At 25.6% G+C, this 15197-nt stretch overlaps 1 protein-coding gene and 1 long non-coding RNA gene across 8 annotated transcripts in view; one reads left to right on the plus strand and one right to left on the minus strand.

Annotated features, from left to right (window-relative positions):
• Positions 1-15197, plus strand: part of LOC107440096 (SCY1-like protein bma) — a 691298-nt gene that overhangs the window by 644182 nt on the left and 31919 nt on the right. The window lies entirely within an intron of this gene.
• Positions 1-15197, minus strand: part of LOC139427147 (uncharacterized) — a 71173-nt gene that overhangs the window by 12540 nt on the left and 43436 nt on the right. The window contains exon 2 of one of the 2 annotated variants that reach the window (XR_015430422.1): positions 6277-6334. The exons of the other annotated variant lie outside the window; for it this stretch is intronic. This is a non-coding gene — a long non-coding RNA (uncharacterized LOC139427147). The remainder of the gene's footprint in view (positions 1-6276; positions 6335-15197) is intronic. 2 annotated transcript variants of the gene reach the window in all.

The following is a 15197-nucleotide window of genomic DNA, read 5'->3' on the forward strand; positions in this document are numbered from 1 at the left end:
AATTTTAAATCAAAGAATATTCTAATTTGCTACCAATAAAAATAAGTTCAGGTCTCTTTAAAATGCATATTATATATATATATATATATATATATATATATACTATATAAGGTGTTTTTATTCATTTAAGTTTAAAAAAGTTGAAATAGGCGAGAACACACGATAATTTAAAAATGAAACCAATTTTTTTCTATAGATTTCCTTCAATATTTTAAACAATATTTGTATACTCTTGCTTAATAATTTTTTTAACTATTTTCCATCGTATTATGTAATACACTCATCATAATAAAACATTTAAACTCTATTGGCAACAATAGTGGTCCCATCCTTCCTAAGTAGTTCATCCATGAGAAGTAATTAGGAACTCGTTCGGTTTCATTTGGCTATTAAATTCGTTTCGTTAATTTTATTAGTACTGTTTTTTCTCTTATATGCAGTTAAATGAAATGCATAAAAATAACACAATAACTCCATTAGTGACGATTGTTGTTCCACCCTTTTTAATCATCCCATTTATTACAAATAATTAGAAGCATCTTACGATTTCATCCATCTACTAAAATAGCTTTAATGATTTTATTTCTATGATTTTTTTAAATGTTGTTGAATAAAATAGTACATAAAATTGACACAATAACTCTACTCTATTGGTGACAATAATTTCCCCGCCCTTCTTAATCACCCTCTGGAAGTTATTAGGAAATTCTTTCGGTTTCATCCCACTATTAAAATAGTTTTAATGGTTTTGTACTTTTCTATGTAGTTGAGTGAAGTGCATAAAATTGACCCAATATCCCTACTCTGAGCAGTGGGATACAGAGCTCGCTTTCCAATGAGGTGAACCGGGTTCGAATCCCAGCAACGGCTGGTTGATACGCATCCACACCGGATCGCACCGACCACAGTGCTGACGTAAAATATTCTCAGTGGTTGACGTATCATGGGTTAGTCTCCTTGCCGTCAGGCTAACAATTGAAGGTTTTCATGTAACGTAAATGTGGGTTAGTTCCATCAAAAAGTTCTCCACGAAGGCAAACTTCTTTAAATACTTGATCCAGGAGTTCCTTTGTCTTCTGGATTTCGTTCAAAAATACAAAGCCATGGAGTTGAACATTGGTAATCGTAAAATCATAATCTGGTCTGCTGTTCAACGACGGTTGTAAAATAAAATAACTCTACTTTTTTGACGACGGTAATTTGTTCCTTCCGTTAGATATTATTAGGAAATTCTCTTGGTTTCATCCGGCTATTAAAATAGTTTTAATGGTTTAATTTCTACCAGTATGATTTTTTTGCAGTTTCACACGTGGTTGAATGAAATACATGAAATTAACGTAAAAAAATCGATTGTTGACTACTTTTTTTTAATCTCAATTAGTGCGAATAGTTATCACACCATTCTTGATAGTTTCATGCTTCTGATGTTATTGTAAGGAACACTTCTTAGTTTCAAACTGACCAATAAATTAGATTAGAGAATTTTATTGCTATGATTTTTTTCTGAAATATGTGATCAAAACAAAGTTCGCGCAAGGGAAGGGCTAAAAAAATAAAAAAATATTGCAAAGTTTATTTCGAAATATTAATTTGGTTAAGTATTTAGCTATGGAACAAAAAATAAGAGATTTCTTTCAAGGTTGAAAGTAGTAATACTGTAAAAAGAAAAAAAGAAAATGAAAGAAAGCAAGGCTTTTTTTCTCTATTATAAAGCATGTTACACTTTTTTACACGCCTTTTCAATTTCTTATATTTAATTGATGCTGTAAGTTCACGTTCATTTTTCTCCATTATCATTACCACCAATTTTATACTATTTCAATATTTTCTTCAGAAACAAGAAAATACAGCTTCCTGATTTTTTTTAATTTATTTATTTACTTTTGTAAAGTCAGCTACACTAATGTTCGATTCTGAAATTTGAAAACAAACACTTCAACTAATTTATCTCAATTTGTCTCCCTAAATTTAAAAAGACAATTACTTTTATAGCTTTATTTTAATTGTTTGATGTATTTATTTTATAAAAAAAATGTCTAAAAGAAAATATACTTAATTTAAGTTTTGGAAATTATATTCACTTCTTAAAGCAATTCATTATATTCAATTCTAGAAACAAAGTGGTTTTTCAATTTTAGCATATTTTAAATATTTTATTTAAGATGAATTTAGCATTGAAAAAGCCCAAAAATATTCAAAATAGATCCTACAGTTTTGTAAACATCTCAATGTTCCACGAACCATTATAAAAATATCCATTAATGATAAACTCAAAGAGGAATAAAATTATATTTGAAATTCCCATTTGTCTGAACAATAGTCGAGACTTATATCTGTGATACGATTTTAACTTTCCAATTTTAGCAAAGCAATAAAACTAATGTATTAATTTTATTAAAAATTGTCCAAAAGAAAATATACATAATTTAAGTTTTGAAAACACTTCTTTAAACAAAAATTATAAAAAAGTAGTTTTCCAATTTAGTATTATTATTTTATGAATTTAGCAATGAAAAAGCCTAGAAAAGTTCGAAAGAGATCCTACAGTTTTGTAAGCATTTCAAAGCTCCACGAACTATCGTAAATATATCTATTAGTGAAAAACTCAAAAGAGGAATAAAATTATATTTGAAATTCCCATTTGTCTGAATAATAGTCGAGACCTACATCTATGATTTTAGCTTTCAAATTTAAGCACAGTAATAAAACTAATGTATTAATTTTTTTTAAAAATCCAAAAGAAAATATACATAATTAAGTTTTGAAAACACTTCTTAAAACAAAAATTATAAAAGAAAAGTGACTTTTAAATTTTAGTATTATTTTAAATGTTTCATTTAAGATAAATTTAACAATGAAAATGACTAAAAATGTTCAAAACAGATCCTGCAGTTTTGTAAACAATTTAAATTTCCACAAACTATTATAAAAATATCTATTAGTGAGAAACTCAAGGAGGAATAAAATTATATTTGAAATTCTCATTTGTCTGAACAATAGTCGAGACCTATGTATATCTGTGATACGATTTTAGCTTTCAATTTTTAACACAGTAATAAAACTAATGTATTAATTTTTTTTAAAAATATCCAAAAGAACCTATACATAATTGAAGTTTTGAAAACACTTCTTAAAACAAAAAATAATAAAAAAGTAGTTTTTAAATTTTAGCATTATTATTTTATGAATTTAGCAATGAAAAAGGCTAAAAATGTTCAAAACTGATCCTACAGTTTTGTAAACATTTCAAAGTTCCGCGAACTATCATAGATATATCTATTATTGAGAAACTCAAAGAGGAATAAAATTATGTATGAAATTCCCATTTGTCTGAATAGTAGTCGAGACCTGCATCTATGATTTTAGCTTTCAAATATTAGTAGAGTAATAAAACTAACTCCCATTTCAATAATACATCAAAATGTTAGCAACTCTCACCTTGAAACTTACATAATATTTAAAGGAACTTACTTACGAGATATTATTTAAAACCATAACGTAGTTCATCGTCGACAATCCCTCTTAGTCTCTTGATAATTATCGATTGAACTAATGTATCTTCCATTTATTCAAGAATTGAAACGCTTTTGTGAAGACAACTGTTAGCCGGAATCCTCAGTTTCCATTACACGCCGTTATCATTTCTATTGCCAACAATTACTTAAGAGGCTCCAATTTAAATTCCTCTGCCCCTGAGCAAAGATTTAATTCAATTCCTATCGAAATTTACGGCCTTCGTTTCAATAGTCCAGTGAGATGGCTAGAGTCATGTTAGAGTTCAAAGTTAGCTCTGTTAGTTTCTCAATATTTCGTGCCATGAAGACGCATTCCCTAATTATCCTCTGCGCTTATAATAAATTATGACAACCTAACATGTCTTTGGCATTCACGGTAGGTATTTGGATATGAAACAGTGGATCAAACACCAAATTAGTCGTAAAATTAGGAAATTCGCACTGTTTATATGAAAAATGTGAATAAATAGAAGAAGAAAAAAACCTGGGTCAATATAATAGTTTATTAATTAACAGTTTAAAGTTTTATTTAAGTTTTCACTATTACTTTGTTTCAACTCTTAGCGTCATCAAAAAATTAATTCATAACTCTGATAGAATGTGGAATAAAGTTTCGGGCAATACAATTTCAGACAACATTTTACACTTTTTTATTCAATCAATGCATAAGATATAACTTAATCAGTAAAAGAGTTTGAAATTGAAAAAATATTAATTGCGATATAACGTTAAAAATCGTGTTCAATATATTGTGTCGTAAAATTATCACTAATGTAAAAGGGAATCTCGTTAGAAGCATTTAAGTTGTGAGTCAAAGGCTTAATTTTTCAATCTTAAAAGCTATCATGCAGCCAACAATCAGTCCCAAAATTGATTAGATTTTGAATAAATTTGAGTTCTAAGTCATTTTTGCTCTGTAAATAAGCTACATTTTACTAATCTTAATATAATTTTGATTGCTGATATTAATAGCTGGGGTATTAACAAAATTTTATGTCAATGTGGTCTAACGTATATTGGATAAACTAAATATACCCTTAAGTTTCGTTTTAAAGAACATGAAAGTTATGCTCAAAATTAGGAAATTAACACATCTTCTACCGCTCCATATAGTTGGAATTCAAATCACACGTTTGAGTTTTCATCTGCTAAAATCATTCAACACTGCTCTTCATCTATCGAATTTGATTTTTGGGAGGCATTCTATAGTTTGAAAAATTCTAAGAATTTAGTTAATGATCTTTCTTGTATCAAATTGTTTTCCAAATTGTCTCCCTTTTTATTTTTTTGTTCAAGCTTGTCCCTCTGTCCTTATTGGTAAAACTGCTTTACACGTGTTTGTCTCTTTTCTTTCCTTTACATCATGTGTTGTTTAGACACTGAGGATGGTTCTTGTTTATGGAACTTAATTTATAGTATGTCCATAAATGTACTTTCATTTGTGCTTTATCCACGTTGTTTTTTACTTATGGTTTATCTCTTATGTAACTTTTAAGCTAATAATACAAGAAAAATATTTAATTAAAAGTATCATAAATGTCATTTAAAAAAACGAAAAATATGTCTGCACAAATTGACTTAAGGAAGATTAGTAATTTATTTCAAATAAATCCTTGCATGCAGATGCACCATGAAGAGACTCATTGAATAAAATATCAAACAATAGAAATTTAGGCAAAATTTTACAAATACTTTATTGCAGTAAAAATATAGTTTAGCTAATATAATATTATCAGCAAAGAAAATTGATCTTATAGAGCATTAATTGTAATAAAAAGTAAAAAGTGGTGGTCAATGCATTTCATTGCCTAATTATCACTTGAGTAAGGATAAGTTTTGTTAGAAACAATACAGTTACTATTCAAAGACTTGATTCTTCAATATTTAACCTCTGTGATGCAACTTATAAAAATTTTATATCTAAGACAAATATTAAATAACAAAATTTATCAAAACACATCGTGTTTTAAAAAAACGCAACATATGTTTTTACAGTTTAGGCCAACAAATTTGAGTATTTATACCAAAAAAATCAGATTCTTCTAATGTTGCAAACGACTTAAACTTAATAGTTTTAAATCTTCCTTTTGCTATATGAAACATATATTTTCAATCATATGACTAATTATTTTTGAATTTTAAAATTAAACTTTACCTCTGTCATCTTATACTGACCTTTTTGCTAAAGATTTTCGTTTCTTCGAGAATTAAAAATTAATTACTTTCGAGAATTAATTGCTTTCATCTCATCGAGAATTCGTTTCTTAATCTTTATGCGATTAAAGAATTGAATAAGTAATTAATCTAAGCAAATTCATTATTTTGTGTGAATCATTAAAAACAATTACTTATAATATACTATTACTAATTGAGTCTATTAAGTTAAGTAATAATTATCATTTTTTGGGGTGTGTTACATTTATTACTTTGATGATGATTTGCAAAACTTTATTCAGATGGCGATTTATAAATTTATGACTTGATTCCCTTTGAAGACTATTAATAATGAAAATATTTGCCTTATGCTGTTAAATATTAGCTTCAGGATCTCAAAAAACCCTAGTCATTCTTCCTGTTTCTATTTTGCAAAAAGGAAAAAAAATTTAAAAAGGAAATGTATTTTTTGTGAAAAGGAAAAATATTTGACTATGAAATATTCAGTGGTTCTAAATAGAAAAATAAAAAATGAAGCTTCATAAAGTACTAAAAACAAATTTACTGTATTGTTATGAAAATTTAATGACAAAGAAAAATAAATTACCATATGGCTCATAAGCTTCATAAATATTCATCCAAACTTTAATCATGTTTTTTACTTCCTTTATAAAATAAGAAAAAAATAAATAGTTTTTTCACATTTTAGATTAAATATAATATATAAAAGGTAAATATTTATTATCTTTATAACGGCTTTACAAATCACGAAATTATATTGCCAATGAACAACTGATTTCTACAAAGCTTTTGCAAGCATACAAGAACTTAATTTTAAATATTATAAAAAATATTACTGAATTTATAACGTTTCATTCATTTATTACTAAAGATTCTTTTTTCAATTAATTATTACGAATCATATGAGACTTTTATCCATGCAGTTAGTAAGTCCTAAGTATTATTATAGTCATATGATACTAGCGCTTCAAATTAAATAAATATACGATGCATGTTGAGCAATTAGTATCCCTTTTTAAAATAAAAAATATCGCAGTTCAAACTCTAATTAAAAGATTGTATTTGTATTGTAATGTTTGCATACTCTATTTAAAATTTCAGAATGTATTATAATCAGTAATTTATTTTTGACCCATGTTTTACTCAGAAGTTTTCTATTAACACAGATCCAGAAATGTCCTGTTTTAAGAGTCTTGTATATAATTTTGATGTTATTTGTTTTGTATATATATATTCTAATTTATCACTCTGCTATTTTTTCTATCACTTATAATTTGCGTTTTGTTTCAGAATTATTTGATATTTATATTGTTTTTTGATATAACTCATACTTGATATGTACATTAAATTTAATTAATGCACACTTCAATTTAAAATAATCTGCATGATATAGTATCTATGAAAAAGTAAAAGAGAGCATTTCGTTGCTGTTGGAAACTAGTAAAAGGGTGTGTATGTAGCATAGCAATTGCATTCTAAATATATTGCTACATTAAATAAATCAATAGTTTATTGCGCTGTACAATTAAAACAATTTGAAATATAATGCATACTTAATAATCAACTTCTAATTACCAATGTATTATTAAAATTAATATTATTGTAAACAATAACTCTAAATAACATTTCACGCAAATATAATCCATACAGCGAGATTTTATAGTGCTATTTTTAGAGTAAGTTATCCTAAACTACCCAAAAAACACCGAAATTTATAAATAGCATGTGTGATCATACAAGTAAAATGATTTTCCCCAAGAAAAAATAGCTTTTTATTTAAATTGCATCACTAGAAAATATTTGCTCGCAAACAACAATAAGACAGAAAATAGGTAAGTTTAATGAGTCTTTAATATTATATATCTCAGTACAAAATGCATTTTCAGTTCAAAGAAATAATATATTACAACTTCATTTTAACGATGTATTTAATTTTATTTTTAATAATATTTTTAATCTTTAATCTAAAACTACAGCCAGATGTATTATTAAACATATTTCCCTTATACTTAATTCATGTACAGTGTACGAAATAAAAAAGATATCACCCTGAATAACTTCCGCTCTAATGCGCAACTCAAAAAATCAAACAGTGTGTTTTGTTTTTTAAATGAACAAATTCGACGTTTAAACTTTTATATTACACCTTTAACTTTAAGTAAGTTCGCTCCTTTAAAAAGTAGGGGTTGAAAAATTTTAGTTTCGTTGAAACTATTTTGCAACTTTAGAGCAATTCCCAAAATATTATTATAGTGTAATTTGTTATCAAGAAAATGCCTCATTTTATTAACCAGCAAAAACTGAAAATTTAAAATTGAAAAAGATTCCAAAGCTGTACAATTCTTAAAATCATGATCTGATTTTAAATATGTAATAAAAAATACGTGATTTTTGAACCTACTTTGTTAAAAAAAATACACAGAGAGAGGATTAACCTACTTTTTACAGAAACTATGAATACAAATTATTAGCTTAGAGTACTTGAAAATCCGATCATTAGAACGAAAGTTATTCAGGATGATATCTTTTTAATTTTGTGCATTGTACACTGTTACATACAAAAATACTTATTGTTTTCAGACAGTTTATATTTTTATATAAGCCCAATAGCATTTCAATAAAGGTAAAAATAATTGGTAAATTGTAATTGCAATTTTTCTCGATTAAAAATTATTTAGTTAAATAAAAATACCTGTGAACTGAATGCATTTTTGTAAAACATAAGGTAATTGAAAGGTAAGTGATTTTTTATGTATTTTTCCTTCTGTGTAGTGGGTGCATGCATGCTGATAATACATGAAAGCAGTATAAGTTGTCAGCAATATTATAAATGGTATCACAGAAAAATAGTTCGCATCAAACTAAAAATACAAAAAAAAAAATATTGTCATTCTAAAACTGCTATTCAACTTTTGCAATTTGAAATATTATTATGCTTAAATTCTGCTTCCATTTTATATTGCTTTTAATTTTTTTTAAAAAAAGTAATAAGTTTTTAAAAGCCTAAGATTTGAAGATTTAGTACTTGATGGATTTTATAATCCTTAATTGTTAATAATTTTTTTAATTATTAGTATAAACGTGACATTTTCCAATATTCTTCTTGATTTGTTGATTTTATTATTTTGGAAGAAAAGTTTCTTTTCCAACATTTAAATATTTGCATATTAAGAAATATAACCATTATATTAATTGAAATCAAAACCTTGCTCTGTTCTGGTTCATTAGAAGTATTTTCTAAAAAAATATTCTCAAGGAGACTTTTGGTAAAATAAAATAATGAAAAATAATTTACTCAAACGGAAAAAGAGTAATTTTATTATTTTCATTCTGTACACTATCTTTTTTTTTAGATAGTATCAAGCTAAGATTAATAGCAATCTTATTCCCTAGATAAAATTAAGCTAAACGAAAGAAATAAAACAAATTCCAAAAATAAAAATATGTTAAAAGTTCTTTTATAACAATAACATTTTATTCTACGGTCTTAAATTTTTTTTTTTTTCTTTTTGTTTTTGTTTTTTTTTTGGTTTTTGTTTGAAAATGCATCTAAAGAACTGAAGAGATGCTTAAAATATTTTTAAAACCTAATGTTAGTTTACATATTTAATTTTCTTTAGTCGAGTCCCGAAAAATTCTTCAACACCTTGAAAGTTGCTTTCCCCTATGACGCTGCCATCTGTAGGAGTAAAATCAAACTACTAAGAAATATATTGATTTCATTAAGATTTAGTTTCTGAAATTATATTTCAATCATATTATTTACTTTAGTTCCATACATTTTTTTCATAAAAAGAATGCATACAAAATTGCATAATAAGAATCAATAAACATAAAATATAATAAGAGCTGCTTAATAAATAGATATTTTATTTCATGAAACGTTAAAATATCAAGTCGTGCCATCCAAGCAATGCTAAGTTAAACAAAAAATTACTTTTGACATAATTTTCCCAGATATTAATTTTATTTTATTCATTTTATTTCATATTTTTTTCTGTAATGTAAATTATATTTAATTTAAAGCGCATAAATACGACTTGTTGAAGCATGCAATCAATCTAAAAGCAAAGACTAGCGAATTTAATAGTGCATGGCGCCATCTATTTGTTAAATTAAAAAGCATAAATTCTAAGTTTTTCTTTCTAACTTAAAACTTGTTTTTTTTTTCAATTTCACTTTTACTTTAACATTCAGAAATTATTACCGAAATTCCCCATTGGGTGCATGTGACTTAACTTTAATATAAAATGCAAATTTGTAAACTTTTTCTTTTTCTTAAACTCGCTTTTGCCAAAAAGCAAAAAAAGGAAGAAAAAAAACAGCGTGCTCATTCATTAACACTCTCTTCATGAAAATTCCTCATCAGCTGCATGCACCCATTTTCACTACACAAATGGAATAAATGCATTTATTTCACTGAAATTGACAATATTTCATGATATTGAATCTCTTTCATAAAATTTAATCTACAAATACAAAAAAAAATTTTTATCAAAAAAAACTGTAGATTAATTGTATGCTTCCATGTTAAATAAAAGTTATTACATTCTTATAACACCCTGGAACATCTTTATGTTAAAAAAAACGATGAAGTTATTACAGCGTTATTATGGAAAAATTTTTTAAATAATCTTAGAATAAGAAGTATAATAAACAAAAAATAATTACGCATTATTATTAAAACTTATGAGTTTCTTCTTTTAACCTATCTGTGTTTCTGGTGTCCCTTTTTAGAGGCGGTTCAAAAAATACATCATGAGCTTTAAATATAAAAAAAAGGATTTTTTTTCATATACTATTCAATTTTTTTACATCTTAAAATAAATTACTTTTAAATTATCTTTTCTCTTAAATTTTGTCAATAACGGCACGTATCAAGAATTCGATCGATAATAAAATCATTTTAAAAAATAAAAAAAGCTCCGAACGCGACTTAGTTTTCACAATAGTTTATCTGTTTGTAATTAATTAATTACTTTCGGTGTTAAAGTGATTCTTATTCTTTTTTATAATTAATTTTTATTCAAAAAATATTACAATAAATATAAATATAAAATACTTTTTTCCTTAGAATCCTTCATGAATCTAAATTCTGTTAGGTAAAAGTCTTGCATTGCTTTTCAAATGCTTATAATGTTTCTTCGAAAAAAAACAAGGTTTTCAGAGATGTTTTAGTAATTAAAACTAATGTTCAAATTATTGTTGAAAAATTATTTTCTTGCCGCCAATGGGTTTACTTAAGCATGGTTTTAAACACAGCTCAGTTTAATAACATTTGCAGTGAAAACTACACTAACTTAAAATAACGTACAGTTTTAAACTTAATACTAACATTTAAATGTTCATGATCGATTTTTGGTCGATATAATTCATACATTCATATCTTTGAAGAAAAATTTTGAAAAAGCGAAGTGATTTGGTTAAAAGAGTAAAAAAAACAATCAAAATCTAAAATACTTTTTAATTACATTCATTTGTTTTTATAAAGAATTCTTTTCAAAGTCAATAGTACAAAGTATACGAAATGCGATAGTAAAGTTAACCTATCGATGGAGTAAATTTTTCGCTTTTATTTATTATAAGTTTATTTATGCAGCACCATGCCTTAATAATTAAAAGCTTTTATATACACACAATTATATGAAATGAATAGAACCTTGTGCGAACGAGTCCGCATTGCTTGGCCTTTGTTCAGTTGTGGGGTTCATGTTGTTTCGACGCGTCTAACTCTTGACAAATGAACCAATGAACAAATATTACTCTTGACATCAGCAGTTAAATAAATAAAGTAAAACAAACAATGCTTTAGCGACAATAAATGTTTGCATTTATAGATTCTCTTGTAAAGGGAATCGAAACAATAAAAATAGAATTATATTAAAAAAATATATATTTTTTCGAATCGGTTAACTATAAATTCTGAATTGTAATTACTAATAAAATTGCGATGTTTCTTTTTCCCTTTATTATTATACAATCGAAATTTATTTTCAAAATTCGTTCTACATCTAATATGTAACTCTGAATTTACAGCCTCACACGCTATACATCGATTAACTAGACTATCAAAATAAATACTTCTGGTTAACTGTCACCACAGTGATCTTACTCAATGCTGGGATTCGTATTTAAATAATAATTCTTCAAAAAAAATTATTTCTAAGCCTGATTCGTGATTCTGATTTTTCTATGAGTAACTATTTAATTTGAATTCTTCATATATAGTCTTTCAGTAACAAAGAAAAACTGTTCTACTTATCCTTAATCTTATTTTTTAAAAGAAATTAAATATGGATTGGATGTTTTATGCTTTATGTGTGCATTTTTTTCGCTTTCATTAAAAAAAATTTATGATACAAAAATATCACCATTCGAAAAAAAAAATGTTTTACAACACATCAAAAGTAACAAACCCTTTAAGGTGAGAACATTTTCAAATAATAAATGGAGTATATTGAAAAATTAAAATATTTTTAGTTTTTCTAAAGTGGAATTATAATACATTTTTATTCCTTACATTCATTAAATGATGCTCTCATGTTTATCAGCATGCTTTATATCATTTGCATACTAGATTTATTTCGTATTCATAATTGGAATATTGTTAGTAAAATATTGGTATTTGTTTGGTTTGATAGAAATCCCTTTAATAACAAATCATGGATTATTACATTTTTCTATAATATATTTGGACAAACATTTTCACTTTATAAAAAATTCTTCAAACTTTACGACACGTAAATTTAAATATCAAGTGATATTCTTTAAAATATTAGGATTACATATTCTACTTAACTGTAATAAAATTTTAAAGCATTATTGATTTTTGTGATGATGAAATTTTAATAGACTTTATCAAATTTGTAAACATAAATATATTTATATTAAAAATTTGTTCAGAAAATAAATTAAGAAAATCCTTTTAATAGTGTTATTAATGGGAATAAATTCTCAAAATATATATCTAATGATTGGTATGTGACTTGAAAATCTATAGGATACAGACATGCAATATTGCTGACAAAATATTCTTCTAAATTATTTGAATTCACTATTTGAAACAAATCAGTTTCTAGCCTTGCTTTAAAATAATGATTGAAGTTTGTAACAAGCTTTAACCCCGAAGCACTTAAAACTCTTCTCGTCGTTTATCATTAAAATTTCAAACGGAACAGCATTTCCATTAATTAATTGTTATTTCACTAAGCACTTTACAACACAAGAATATTTCAATAAATGATATGCTGAAAAGATGCTTTTTTTAAATTTTTAAAGTATGCTTATGTTCTTAAATTATTCATTTTGCATGAAATGTTTTTTAAACTGTATTGATCTAAGTTCAATTCAAAAAAATAATCCTTCCGGCAAGCTATTTGTACTTTATTACTTTCTTCTTTGAAACAATTTTTAAGATTCAAAATGTCTTAAGCTTTTTTTTATTTATGAAGATCGCAAAATATTGAAAAAGAATGGTAAAGCTACGTTAGCTATTTTTAAGTTCTAAATTATTCTTGTTAAAACGCATAGAATAAAATAATGCGAATTTTTTTTTTAATTCTTAAGATCATAAGATATTGCATAAGTATGGTTAAGATACATTAGCGATTTTTGAGTGATAAATTATTCCTGTTAAAACACATAGATAGAAGTAATGCGACTAAATTTTTCAATTAAATTTAATCGCATCAGTAAATTTTATTTCATTAAATAAAACATATATATCAAAATCATTAAAAACTAAATGTCATAATTAAACGATTTCAACTTTTATGTAGTTCAATAAAATACAGACTTAACTGTCTTAACTTATACTGACAATTTTCGAAAATTTAAATCTGAAAATCAAAAAAGATTTGAAATTTTTTTTTACAGCAATATTATGCGACAGGATATAAATTGTTTCTTCAAGAAATTTTGCGTTAAGTTATGAAATATTCCAATAGGTGCCACTGCAAAGCTCTTCAACTATTTTTGCAGTTGCATAGTGGTGTGTGTTGGGTTGCTTTTATGAAACATTTGTGGTTAGAATAGTTCTGAGTAATCAAATGATGTTCGAGTGATCAAATGTAAGCGGGTCCATAATATTTATGCATCGCCATTTCGCAAGCTTTATAATGCGATTTTCCTTTATTAAAAGATTTCGAAAATTTCAAATTTGTAGTTTTCAAGCATTTTTCATTGGCTTAGACGTTAGACCATTTGCAGCTTTATCTGCTGAAAAGAGTTTGAACTAAAAACCAGGAATTCTAAGAACAAATCGTTATGCGGTGCCCCATGATTTTGCTGCAAGAATTTTTATTCTAAAACAAGAAAACTGTAAAAAATTTTGAAGCGGTTAGTCTAATCTAATTTAAAACACCCTATAATATATTAATAACAGTTTGATATTTCTATAGCAATATATTTTTATAAATTTAATCTAAAAATTTAATTTAAAACAATAATTTCATACATTTTTAGGCTTTAATACATCAAAGAACAAAGTGGTAAAAAGTATCAGAAAATTAGTGAGCATAATCATGCTAGTGATACAAATAAGCTATATTTCCAATGTTTTTTTTTTTTTGTTTTTTTTTTTTTTTTTTGTTTCTTTTAATATTTTAGGTCTGCGTATAAAGTCGAACAAAAATACAAACTTTTCAACAAATTTAAAAAACATGTGTCTCAGAGCACGAATTTACAGATAGACAATGCCTTTTAGATAGAATTTCAGATAGAATTAGATGTGTCCTAAACTATTTGTTCACTTGCGAGCCGATTTAAAATCCACATTTCCAAAATTCGAATGCTGTTGACATGAATATTTACTAAAATACTAAAACTAATTACAAAAAGTTCAATGGCTATTTGATCTCCATTTTTTTGCAAAATTTTAACCAAAGAAAATTAGACTTCTTTTTAATAATATTCTATAACTTTTAAGTTTTCAAAAAAAAAAATTTTTATTAAATTGCAAAATAAGCACTCTTATACACTTTATTACAAACTTAAAATTTTCGTTATCTTCAATTTTTCGTTAAAATTTAAGCTTCAACTTGCATTTTAAACAAAATATTCCAATTGATATCTTCAGTTATAAAAAATAGTCATATTACTAATGGTTGGTAAGTATAATATATGTTAACAAAAAGTATGCAGATGATATAAATAAGAAATGGGTAATTGCTAGAAAAATATGCTTAATATTTTTTGCATTTTATAACTCAATCTACCATAATTATACTAAAGAATCTTTAAGAATACAAATCATTCTTATCAATCTAATCTAATCATTTGAAATTGCAATTCAATTAACGAGTCCAAAACCAAGTCATCTCCAAAGGAAAGTTACCAAACTCTGTAAACCTTCTACTATATCTATAGAACAGTTTGCATCTCAAAAAGCGTTTTCATGTGACTAATGTTGTTTAAAAATAATAGTTTAAATAGCAAAAAAAAATTCGCTGATTTTGGAATTTTATCACTATTATTATTATTAAATGAGGCATAGGAAGACGCTTTTCG

The sequence above is a fragment of the Parasteatoda tepidariorum genome, chromosome 11 (genome assembly GCF_982258835.1).
Source record: "Parasteatoda tepidariorum strain Cologne lab strain chromosome 11, Ptep-v5.0, whole genome shotgun sequence".
Classification (NCBI taxonomy): Eukaryota; Metazoa; Arthropoda; class Arachnida; order Araneae; family Theridiidae; genus Parasteatoda; species Parasteatoda tepidariorum.